Below are 13,585 nucleotides of genomic sequence, written 5' to 3' on the forward strand. Positions count from 1 at the left end.
AAAAAAAAAAAAAAAAAAAACCTGCACTGCCAGCGCTGTCAGGGTGGCCCTCCCCTCCCCCCCCCTTTGTGGGGTCCTGTGTTCTCCACTTTACATACTCTAGAACCTAAGCATTTCACCCACCTCCCCTCCCCACCTAGCTCATGAAAGATCGACCTGCTCAAGAATGTTGTTTTTAGTTCCTTCCTTTTCTCATTGAGCGGGTGATTGGTGATGTGCCCGGTTTTGTTGCCTGTATCAATGGTGCCACTTGATGACAACTTGGCGGGCGAGACGACCATTTTTAATCGGACGTTAATTTATTGCGCTGCACCCTCACTGGGGTAACTTTGCTTAAAGGAATGAGTAGGGAGTTGTGTAGCTTTTTGTTCCTTGTTTTGTTGGGGAGTGTGGCTAACATTAATAGCATGTAGCTGTGGTCCCTCTTCACAGAGGCCTATGGTGGCACTGAGCCTTGCCTGGAGGAAATTCCCTGCATTTTGTAAAAGACTTAACCACATCATAGTACAACCACATCATGGGCCCCAATCACTTCCCAACTATAGCAGAGCGAAAATGCATTGCCGCACTAATCAGGGACAAATAAATCATACAGACCGGGATATCTTTTAATTCTTAGGTCTTGACATTTGAAATAAAGTTGTTCGACATGTCACATCACTGACTTCTTCTGTGTTTAATGTAATTTCTTGCTTACGCACAAGGGACCTTTTATCATGATCTTGTGAACATCGAGTATGTCTGACAAAAATCATAGGATTGGAAAATTAGCCAACATAATCAAAAAAAATTTAACATTTATTGAGAAAGGTAAGATTATCGGAAACTTTAGGAATTGTGACAAAAGAAAAACCTATGATTCCTGAAAACTATATCTTTGGGTATCTCAGCTTTGGGCAGAGAAGAGACATTGTTTAGAGAATAAGTTAATATCTTTTAAGCTTGGACATACTTGGAAGTTTAATCTGTTTTAGGGTTGGAAAACGGTCTTTCGTTTTATTGTACATTTTTCAGCTCATATTTTCCAACAAATGATCAAACATGAAAGGAAGCAGACTAATTATTGTTAGTGGTCATTTAAAATGGAATTGTGTTTTATTATAATAATAATGGTGTTGTTATCCATTCAAAGTTAGCATCTTATCTTCACTACTGGAACACAACATGTCTTTTTTTCTGCATAATTCAGTGTCATGGATTTTTTGATTTTGCTTTCCCTGCTTGTGTTGATAGTTTGCAGATTTCTGCAGAGTGAGCAGCTTTTTCCATGCGATTTTTGGGAAATAACACTATCATAGCCCAATAATGGCATTAAATAAAGTACATCATTTATACATTTTAATCGTGTAAATGGAACTATAACATCTGATGACAAAGGTTTTCATGCAAATTCCAAATGGCTGGGAGGTACAGGCTTGGATTTACCTCTGATCATACAAAATATTGTCAAGGCAAAGGGTTAATTTGTTGTTCCTCCCAATCCTGAAGGTGTACAGGCGGGTGGGTCCAAGTTTGTGAACGTATTTGCATACAAACAGCGAGTTGATGTGGTTTTGTGAAAATTAATCAGGACAACTTCCAATGGAACAAAGTTGTGGATGATATGAGGGATTTTGTGGTGGTGTAATGTTTTCACTCCAGTCACAGATTTTTAGTTCAAATTCAGTGAAGTACACAGCAGGTTCCAAAGGGGAGACAAACAGGTTGAGTATAAAGGAATGCTGTACATTTTCCTTATTAATTCATGTATACTTAAATTTTGTGGGTTGAAGATCATTTTTGACAGTTTTACTATTTCATTTGTTTTTTTAAGCACTCTCATGAATTAGCTTTTTTTTCTGAGGAAATTCACAGACCCATTGGAAAAAAAAAAAACATTACAAAGGGTCCAAAGGATCAACCTTTAAATTTGGAAGCACTTCCACAAAAATTAGCATGCCATCCCCTAAAAAGAACCCATCCTCACTCCAAATGTGTCAACCGGCTGACAAACGGCGAAAGCTTCTTTAGCATTACACACGGACGCATTGGACACCCGTTTTTTGTCATTTTGTGACAAACGTCATGCCTACATCAACATCTGTATCTATTTCTAAACCCAATCTAAATAACAACTTGGTTTGCATATTCCATATATTTATGTTGTTAATGAGAAATTGTGTTCCTGCAATGACCCTGTACCTGAAAGTAGATGCTTCTCCATGTGTGTCTCAAAATGAAGCTCCAGGTTTAGACTCCAGGAGTCTAATGCATTGGTATGTAATGCTAATCGAGCTTTCACATTTCATCAGGCGGTTGATGCATTAGGAGTGAGGATGTGTTGCTAATAACATGCAAGGGGGAAATCAATATGCTATTACCATGAGATTACCTTACAAAAACACAGATATTTCGAGGATATAGACAAAAAAGTAAAATCATTCGAAACATTCCTGAAAAAGTGCAGTCATCATTTTCTGGCAACTTTGTTTTGGGACTTGGAACATGGACAGCCTGAGAACTCAAGGGTAAATAGACACCATCTACCTCCAGAGCCCTATTATATGATGTTATTGTAGTACATCACTTCACTGGATTTACAGTTACAACTTGTAACTTCACTAAAGGCCCAGCAGCTACAGTTGGTGCCGGTATCTTTGTTAATTATCTATTCTGCATCTTGCCCTTTCTTTGCTCACAGCTTCGTCCAACACACACATAATCATCTCTTTTCAAAACCACCATCTGTCTGTCAGCCTGGACGTCTCTCTCTCCATCTTTAGAATCCTGCTTTTATTGATGCTTGTGGCAATCTTTTCCCATCTTCTGGACGTCTTGAGCGAGTGGGTGGGGGTGAGGGTGTGTGTGGGTGGATACCTGCATGAATGGCATGTGCACAGCTGGAAAAATGATCCTACTTCAAACAGCGGTATGAATCAGAGGTATCACTAACACCACCCACTCAAAAGCAATAAAACAAGTGCAGGGAGGGGTTTGTGTGTCTGTGTGTCTTGTAAGGAAGATATAAACTGAAAAATTGTATTCCTCAAACTTTAACAAAGTAGGCTTGGGCATTTTTTTCTATTGTATACAAAAACATCGATACTGGGTTGAAATTTAACCGCCGTTGTATTGCTTCTAAGTTTTTCGGTGTGCTCTTCCGATTGCCCAACGTCCACACAAAGCAAGTGTGCCAGTTATGTAATCACCATACAGCCGTTGAGGTATGTATAGAGGATTTACATAGATTGGGGTGTACGCTTCAAGAAATTTGGGGCCCCCCAGTCAAATAAGACAAAACCGTGGTCAGGATATGAAGTCAAGACTCGGAAATACCACCAAGTAAGTAATACAAACCTCAGGCTTTTAAGCGGATCCGATAATTCTGTCAGTGCGAAAGGTGCCACATCTTATCAAAGGCTCCAGTAGGCAGGACAGTGAAAGACAAAGATTATATATGTAGGATTAGGGTGTTTCCAGTGCATACCAGGATACATCCATAACCTTAACATGAGTAAATGTATGCAGTGGATAAATGGAGGAGGTGTTAGACAGGAGGAGGTGCTGGGCACTTTCGTCACTCACTAATTAGTTCGAAATTCTACCTTTACATTTTGTGTCTGGTTAAACTGTACCAACCTGTATTTCATTTCCCTGTAAAGTTTGTGTGACCCTCAAAGCACCATGACATACTCTCACTATAATCAGGTTGTCGGAGCACATTTTCCATATCCTTGAACCATGCAAATTAACGCTTTCCTTAGTTCTATAAGCCTGGAAGGGCCAAGCCCGATTAATAAAGCACTTATTGTAATTTTTTCCTACCTTCATGCTCTGATTTTATCATTGCTCTTTCATATTTCTCTCCCATTCGATACAGCCATGTCTCTTTGAGGCATATTAGATGCTCATCAAACACAATTTCAGGCTAATATAAACCTTTTATGTACATAAAATCATTTTACATACATTAAATGGCTGCCCAAATCTAAACTGTAGTGTTGGCTTTGAAAGGGCGAATAATTCCAGGCTTTGAGGATGATAAAGAGTGATGGAGAGAGCTGTATGGAAAAGCAAGCATGCTTTTCCCATATCAATCAAGGCCTATGGATGGTGAGGCTAGTTAGCAGCTCATGATTGTTTTGAGGCCCTTGGTTGGGGTTCCAGTGTATCCCCGGGGCCTGTTCCTTTTGGTTGACCCAGTGGGGGGCGAGGTGGTGCCTCTGCAGCCCCAAATCCAGCCCACGTTCATGCGTCCGTTCGGATCCATCATTGCAGGGTGGAGCGGTGGGGCAAGGGCAGGCCTTTGTCCAGCGTTGCATTCTTTGGCCCATTGTACACAGACCACAACCATTTAGGGATTTTAAAGGCTCGTTTGCACAATTCCTTTTGTCAGCGACCCTCAGCACAGAATAGCGGCAGAGCAATGGAGGGGGCCAGTGGTTTTTCATGTAAATGGAAAAAAAGATAGAACATTAAATGAGAAGAAGGGAAGTAGCATAAAAGAAGGGATGAAAATGGGTTTTGATGTTTGTGTTCATTTTTAATTACATGGAGTGACAATAAGGTGAATCATAACCTTTGGTAAAAGACATACGACTGCAGCGTTAAAGTTCTGTGTCTTGCCACAGGTTCATTACTTTTGATTATTTTGGTTGTTTTTTTTTCCACTTAGTCAACAAGCAGGCATACTTTTTTCATGGCACCAAAGCACATGTCGTAATGGGATATACAGATACCAGTTCAGACACATCACACTTTCTCAGAGTAAAACAAGCACTAAGCATAACAAGATATCGTAGACCCCTCTCAGCAGCCTGTAAGAAAACAGCTTCTTATCAAAGAAGAATATTTTCCCTTTTCTCTGCATTCCTCTGAACTGGCAGAGCTGTTAAGGTTCCTGGTTAGGCAGCTTGTTTTGACTGTGATAAATGCGATGTGTGCATACATAGGTTTGTGTTTGTGTTCTGTGGCATCACATAACACAGATCCCCACTGCTTCTCTGACATCATGACCTACAGCCAAATTCTTATTGAAAAAATATCATGAACGTTATTGACTGATTTTGATGTGGTAAACTACCTGCTTCATACATAGTTATATCATTTATTTCCATAATTGCCTCAGTGGTATGGATCGTGCACTGGGATGGTTCATACTTTTTCAAACATTGTGGTGAAAATCCAAATTATAGTATCACACAATTCATTTTATACCTCCCAGTAATTTGATCACTGATGACCTGATAGATTTGCTATTGATCTGTTGCTATGATGTGAATTAATATTCAGAACATGGGTCCTCAAAATATGTTGTAAGGCCTTATCCACAAAAGTTCGGTAAATTAAGATAGAAATTATATAAAATCACAGGAGAATAGTGGGTGTCTAGCATGTTTTCATTTCATAGGTTGGAGCCTGCAAAGTACCCCTGAGGCGGTGAGGGAACATTTACATTATTTGGGGCCTGTGCCATACTTCTGTCAGGTTTAATTCCACATCTTTACTAAACATGTATTTTTTTCAATTCAGCATCACAGCATTCTTGACATATATTAAGTTTTCATTCAACATTGATGATTAGTGATTCGTAATTCCTTTTTACACCAGGCCTTATTTGGCAGTAAAATTGACTCAGGTTTGCGTTTTTGCCTTCCTTGACATTTATAATCCAAACACACTTTAGGTGGCATCAAGATAAACTTGCATTTGGTCACAGCATTTATTTGTTTCAGACCTAAACCCAAACTGCAGTGGAAAGGATAGACTCCAGGTGGATAGGAATCCTCTAAACACATCCATACTACTTTTATCTTCTCGCATTCGGACATCACGGTGATGGAAAGTGCTCTATGAATAATCCTATCATTATTATGTAAAGTATCCATTAATCCGTGAAAATTGTGTTGCAACTTATTCAATATATCGTTAAGTCAAATGATCAGCCAGAAAAATACATGCAGTATAGAAGCAGATGAGCGATGTGGGTGGGTCAGGAGGGGTTGCATTTGGGTTTACTGGTCTGTATGTTGTTGTTGTTTAATGTTGGCCTATCACTGCACATGAATAAACAGCCACAGTGGGGTGGATGGTAACAGGCTAATCTGATGCTATGGAAGATACTTAAAGACTCCCTAAGTCCTTTAAAGCACATTGTTATCATCCTGATTGGGTTTAGCAGTCAACCCGAAACCAGTGCATTCCTTCCTATTGTGTTTCATTCACCGGAAAAGCTAAAGAGAAACAAAAGAGCCAGAGCATCTCAATCTGGCCCTATTGTTGCTCATACAGTGACCAGCAGAGTCAGACAGAGAGTTTTATTGACTCAACACTTGGCTGTGAGGAATGTTGGGAATTAATTACTATTTATTTTTATTCAGTTTTATTTGAGATTGAATTCCTTGATTCTGGTCCTCTTCAGAAAAAACAGAGGGACAATGAGGGAGGGTCATGACTTCTAGCTGAAGAGGTCAAAATAGTAATGACATGCAAGGTGGTGATGAACCCTGTGAAAAAGCAAAGGTTGCTATGGAAGAAGGAAATGGCATTTGAATAAAGATGGATCTTTTTGGGAATCTTTTTAACGGTGGTTTTAACAGAAACTGTGATGGCATGTATTTGATAATAAGCCAAGATGTTTCTCATTATATGTCAATGTAAATATGTTTATTTTTCTTCTTCAGTGGTGAGAACATACATTTTGTCTTTTGATCTACCGTGTGTTTCTTCTACCTCTTTGACAGTTTTCATCTGGCCAAGTTTGTACATATGCTCTGGGCCACAGACTAACACAGGTGTGTTTTATTGGGAGTCGAAGGATGGTATGTGAAGCGAAGATGAGGTCAAAAGCGATTCTTTCGATGTGTTGACTGATGCAGTCTTTGAATCGACAGGATTCCAGCATGCACAAAACCAGGGTCAAGTATGTCAGCATGCAAAATCATGTGTCAGGAAGCTCGACCCCCACTGAAGCACACACGCTGAGACAAGTGGAAAGGGCACGAGGTGTACAGTCTGCAAAGACCTAGAACTTGTGTTGGCGCATCTTACCCTCTACCTTTTCATATACATCCTGTTTCTCCGCTGTTCTTTTTACTTTTCTGGTATTTTTTAATATTTATTATTATTTCTGTAGGGAGCTGTTGCACTGCCCCTTTCAGTGGCAACCTACAGGAAGTCATTCACTTCCTAATTATCTGCACATCAAACAGGGGACACCACGGAGACACAGACCATAAATCCCCCCTCCCTCCCTCGCCCCGTTCCTATGTTGGGTTGCGATAGCGCGGCAACAGCTGCCTCTAATTGGGGCTGTAGGTTCAAACTGCTAACATATGACTTCTCTCCCGTTTGCTTGCTCACTGTCTGCTGCTGCCAAGGCCTCAGCACAAAGACCAGGTCACCAGCACCAAGAGGGATGAGGTTTTAGATAAAGAGAGACACCGAGAGAGTGGAGGAACAGAAATACACCCCTTGATGGTGCAGGAAGCTTGGGGTGGTTTTTTACGTCAAGCTTTGAAGTGGTCCAGTGTAGCCCACTCCCACCACAGAGACTTTTGGGTCAACAGGAGCTCAAACAGATTGAGAGAGAGACAGAGAGAGAGAGAGAGAGAGTGAGTAAGGGAGAGGGAGAGAGAGTGACAGGCTGTGATAACAAAGGCAACCGCAGTGTGGTTTCATGATGGCTCTCTAGATGAAAACCAATGACTTGTTAGATCCGGCTTGGCCAGATGTTGCATCCACACTTTTTAAACCTCCCATGCACCCTATGTAATCGTTCGGCCGTCCCGCCATCACTGAATTGCCATGAAGTTTCGATATCTATTGTGTCTCTGGAGGTTCTCTGCCAACCAGGTCATGGTGAATTCTTGTCGAAATCTTCTTGTCTTGGCAACTGGAATTTCTTCACTTGAAGATGTTTCACCCTTCAGTCGAGAGGCTTCTTCAGTTCTGTATCTCTCTATTTCTATTGTCCATCAGTAACACAGGCTTTCTTTTGGCGTCTACAGGTAGCAGGTCATGGTCAGTTATACATCATGGTGACTTTTCTGCTCAAGGACACTCAAGTAGCTAGTTGAATAGTTATGTGGTAAGTACGATTTTCATGTGCTTTATTACTAAGAGATAATGAGTTATTTCCAACACATGACCAAGGGAAGAGTGTCAGTAGCTTAAGAGGCTTTAGTACCTTCCACTACCATGTAAATTGGACTCTCAGAAAGTGAACGAGCCTATCTATTGTCTCTAATGGCCTCTTGTTTGAAAAACGCCTACAGTGGGAATTTAACTTTGTATGCACACTCTAGGGTATGTGCATATGCACTTCCTAGCTTTCCTTAAGTTTACTGCATTCAGCAGGAAACACAATTAGGCCAATCAAAGTGAAAGGAGAGGCTTTGGAGGGGGGCTTGGTTTTATGTACGGGGGTGTTGAAACAGCAGCATTGTGGCAGAGGAGGATATTAGGTGTTGGGCCGCAGCTTTTTGATGTAAGGGAGTCCTTAGCAGGCATCTGACTCTTGTTAAAGTGGACCAATGTACAATTAAAGATATATGGCCCGGGACAGCCATGTGATTTGGATACATTAGCAGATTAGATTTTAAAAGGAGTTGTTTAAAGGATGGCCAGTAAATAATATTGAGCACTAATGTGCACTCGCATGTATACCGATGGTTAGGTATAATTTAAAAGCCCCATTTTGAAAGCATGTTAATGGTAGTCTATTAAAAAGGGATGTCAGGGAGATTAATTACTTCTTCACAAAATTACGTGTTAGCAGATTCTCACCACAGAATTTTAGAAATAATCCCACGTGCTCCCTCTCTCATCTATGCTCTTATTATGTTGCTCAATTTCAAATGTATTTTTCAAAGGACTATTTACAGTATGCATACAGAGCTAGTGGGTTATTCACATGCATGCTCAGGGTTCATTACATCAATCAGTTTCTACCAGTAGAAGTATCAAAATTGCAATTCAGCAACGATCCAATGTTGTGAGTTATCATTTCACCATGATTATTAAAATACATCCCCGTCTGTCTCTCTGTCTCTTAATGCTCTATATCCTGCAAAGAAATACACACAAGTGCAAACACACATATGTGCACACACACACACACACACACACACACACACACACACATACACACACACACACACACACACACACACACGGACACACACACGTGCCCATGCACAATGTATTTTTCCATTTTTAGCACGTTTATCAGTGGTGTATGGGGAAAAGTGACTTGTATATGAGGTATAGGAAAGGGGCCAGCTATTTAAAAAAAGTTATTGAATCAAGGAAATTCCTCAAACACTCTTGGGAAGGGGGTCATTGCAGGGCTTAGTTGACCCTCTGTATCCACCCCCCTCATATCCCTGGGTGGACTCAAAAGTGGGCTCACTGGATGTTCCTAGTCAGCACATGCAGGGGGTGCAGACAAAAGGTCCATTCTGCCAACAATAGGGGGCATTTAGACCGTCACATACCCTGGTTACTCTGAGGGTGGGGACATTGGGGATAGAAAGGGATCTGAGAGAGAGAGGAGAGAGCTTGGAAGTGGAAAAAGCTATCTATAGAAAAGGGTCACTGCTGTCCAAAAGCTAAGCTTACCTATAGGCCAGGTCAGAGGTCAGGGACTAGACACACAGAGGAATCTCTGTGGCAATGCAGGAAGAGGCAAAGGTAATGGGGGCTGTGCTTAATGCCAGCGAGGATGGACGACATCGGTCTTTGGACCATACTTTGCTCAAAAATGTGTCATGTTTATGTACTACAATTATGTAGAAAAGCCACGCTCAGTATGAGGATCTGGCGATATTTGACACAAACCACCACACATTTGAAAGGTAGTGCATGGTACCTACCGCCATATTTCTTTCCATATTTCATTTAAGATAAGATAATGTTTAAAATGTTAGGTTTGATACTATTGAAAATTTCTGAATTTTTTCCAGGTGTCATCAGTATTAACATCTGCATCTAGCTTACTCAAACCAATTCACACAGGCGATTGGAATATCCAGGACACACAATGGTGTGTAATTTGTCTGGGACTTTTGGGGGGTTAGCTCGGATTCTTGGGATTTAAATGCCGCTCGCCATTTTAAGATTAAATTGGAATGCGGGTAGAATAATAACAATGCTTACTTGCAAAACTAAACTTTTATGAAAATATATGTATTTATAAAATAGTACAAATTCATAAGATTTCAGGTGGTGGGTCTCATCGACCTGGCAAAGGTCCAGGTGATCCACTTTGGAATTTCCTTATTATTTTGCCAAAAATTAATTTTACATTAATTCAATCCTGGCAAATGACTTTAATCCAGCTGGCAGATGTGCATATTATCTTGCTCAGTAATTCAGTTATTATGTAAACAATGTGTATCAGGTATCAGGGTACACAAAAATTTGGTCATGAAATGCAAATGCATTTTCACTGATAGCAAAATATGTGGTTTGTGTGGTCACAGTGAGCTTCACTTTTGACCTCTTCATTGTCATTATTTTATTCATGAGTCCAACTGGAGACTTCCCCCAAATTTTAAGAGATTCTCAGAATGGGGCTGATGGACAGGCAACCAGAAAACCAAAATGCCACAACTGGCACAGACAGATGTATGATTACACAATTGAGCTGTTAACCTGGTCCAGGAAGGGCATTATCTTTATGACTGCAGTTGACCAAACTATTCAATTTCCAGAAAGAAAAATGATCCTGCGTTTGACTGTTGCTTCAATGGTGAATGAATTTATATATACAGATGAACAAACATTCACCCTCAATGAATGTTTTGGGATTGGGAGAACTCAAGCAGACACAGGTGAGGGGGAAGCGCTTACCACTGCTTCACCCTGCTGCCCAGAAACCAACAGAATTTTCCAAAAGCCATACCATAAGTTAACTCAGGAGCCCTGATTGGCTTTGCTTGGCTCAAAGCTTTTCATTGGGGTGGAGAGTTGGCCAATCGGCTGGAATAGCCAATATGCTACTGAGTGGCTATATTGGCTTACTAAAAGTTCAGTCAGTAGTATATGTGTTTTGATATCCCTTGATACAATATAGGGGAGCACGTTAGTGCTTCGGCCTCACAGCACGAAGGACCCTGGTTCGATTCCAACATGGGGACCTTTCGCTGTGGAGCTTGCACGTTCTCCCCATGTCTGTATTCGTTTCCTCCGGGTTCTCCAGTTTCCTCCCACAGTCCAAAAACATGCAGCAGGTTGATTGGGAAAATATCGGGAAAATTGCCCTGAAAGAGTGAGTGAATGGTTGTTTGTCTTTGTATGTGGCCTTGCGATCGAATGGTTAGCAGTCGAGGGTGTATCCTGCCTCTCGCCTGATGACAGCTGGGATAGGCCACAGCATTCCCCGTGACCTCAAGTGCAGGATAAGCAGCAGAAGATGGATGGATGGATGGATGGATGATACAATATAATAAAACAAGCCATAACTGATTATCCTCCAACACTGGAACATTTAAAGATTATATATTAATCCCCTGTGGGGAAATTCATTCTCCGCAGTTAACCCATCATGAGCAGTAGGCTCCCTTCAATCAGCACCAGTTAGAGGTTCAGTGTCTTGTGCAACAACACTTCAACACATTCGGAGGAGCCAGTAATCAAAACTGGAATTTGCGGTTCCAAAGACGCTTGCTCTACCTTCTGTGCCATGCTGGCCCGAAAACAGGTGATGTGATTTCCCAGGTCACACGTACTGAGGTTTTCAACCTGCTGTGCCTTCAGACATCAGTCACTTTGTAAGAACACTGTCAAACGTGGGGAAAATCAAAAAAGCTACTCTCATTTGCATCAACTGGAAGACATTTTTCCTCTCACACACAGCGCCCAGGTGCCCTCTGTGCCCTCCCTTTCCTTTCTGTAGTCAAAACCAAAGGCTGATACTCTAAATGCGATGAATGACAGTGATCTTAATCTGTGAGGAGTAAGGGTAATTTTGATGGGTGTGTATGTGTAAGTGGAACACAGAGAAGGTCAGGGGTTTTTTAGAGAGGGGGAAGATGATCTCTGTGCTCAAGCAGGACACAAAGCGAGGGCGCGAGCTACAGGAGCACTCTCCTTTACAATGCGCCCTGAGGATCGTTAAGTGATTGTGTTACAGAGAACAGGTGAACTGCGCCTCTCCTCCTCGTCTTTTATATTTTCCTCTCTATTATGATTTACAGGGCTATTCTTCTCTCTTGCTACCCCACCATAACTTGTGCTGTTCTTTTGAAGGCTGCCTGCTTGCTGCTATTGTACCTGGTCAGCTTTGAAGTGCCCGAGTCTTAAATGATGATGAGACAAGGAGAGTGCTTTTCTACAGCCAGGGTAAAGGGGGCTCTTGTTTCTGACAGGTGTCTTTTATAGAAGGGAGTGTGCTGGACTGGTGTTTTGTTGGGGATCAGGTTCCACCCTTCCCCATCACCTGCTAATTGAATAACATTAGCTTGCCATCTGTGGAGATTTACTGGAACTGACCTCAATGTACTGTTTAGATTACAGATTAGCAGGTAATATGTTAAAATGAGTCATATAAATATAGCCAATTGTTTCAACATGACAATACTGACTTATTTTGGGCTTGGTGAGGGCAAATGATTATTCAATGATTTCACCTCCATCCAGTAATACCAGCTAGCATTTGTCATTTACTTCTATTGTTTTCTAGACAGATTTATTTTCTTTTCACCCCTGGGTTTTATTGTGGTGCACCAGCCTATTTTTTCCTTCCTATTATATGTCTGACATCTGCTGACTTTCCATTATTTAGTTGCAATCATTTAAATTGGAAATTTTAGAAACCCAGGCATTATGTTCTAGAGTACTCTCTCTGTCTTCTTCCTCATGAAACAAAACCACCTCTGAATATTCTTTGAGGAATTTCTTCAAATTTTTGGTACATAACATACCAAATCTAAGGTTGAAATACCTAGATTTTGTAGTTCAAGGTCAAGGTGATCTATCATGCACCCCTTCGTTATTAAAGTATCCAAGAAATGCCACCATATCTGGTACAAATGTTCAAGTTGATAAATATAAGTATGATGGTGATGTATTTCTTATTCTACACACTGACGACATTGATACATTCATTCATTATCTATATCAGTTGCCCTCAAGTCAGGGTCACCGGGGGGGTGGAAGCCTATCCCAGCTGTCATTAGGCAAGAGGCAGGGTACACCCATGACTGGTGGCCAGTCGATCACAGGGCCACATATAGAGACAAACAGCTATTCACAAGTCTAGGCAATTTAGGATCTTCAGTTAACCTACTGCATGTTTTTGGACTGTGGGAGGAAACCAGAAGAAAGCCTGACAGACAAACCCCACACAGAAAGGTTCTCAGTCAGAATCAAACCAGGGACCCCCTTGCTGTGAGGCAGAAGCACAAACCATTGCACACATCTTTTCACATCCTGACTGCCTGAAGCAAAAAGTGGCAGATAACCTTCTGCTTACAAGAGCTTACTCATTTATAAACAAAATGTGTTTGTAAATGTGATAAAGTAAACATGACCTGCATGTGCTCTATTGAAATTCCTCAGAGATAAGATTAAATTCAAGATAATGCCAAATAAGAATAGTTGA

The sequence above is a fragment of the Fistularia commersonii genome, chromosome 20 (genome assembly GCF_037954325.1).
Source record: "Fistularia commersonii isolate RoL2024-O1a breed Wild chromosome 20, RoL_Fcom_v1.0, whole genome shotgun sequence".
In the NCBI taxonomy this organism is placed as follows: domain Eukaryota; kingdom Metazoa; phylum Chordata; class Actinopteri; order Syngnathiformes; family Fistulariidae; genus Fistularia; species Fistularia commersonii.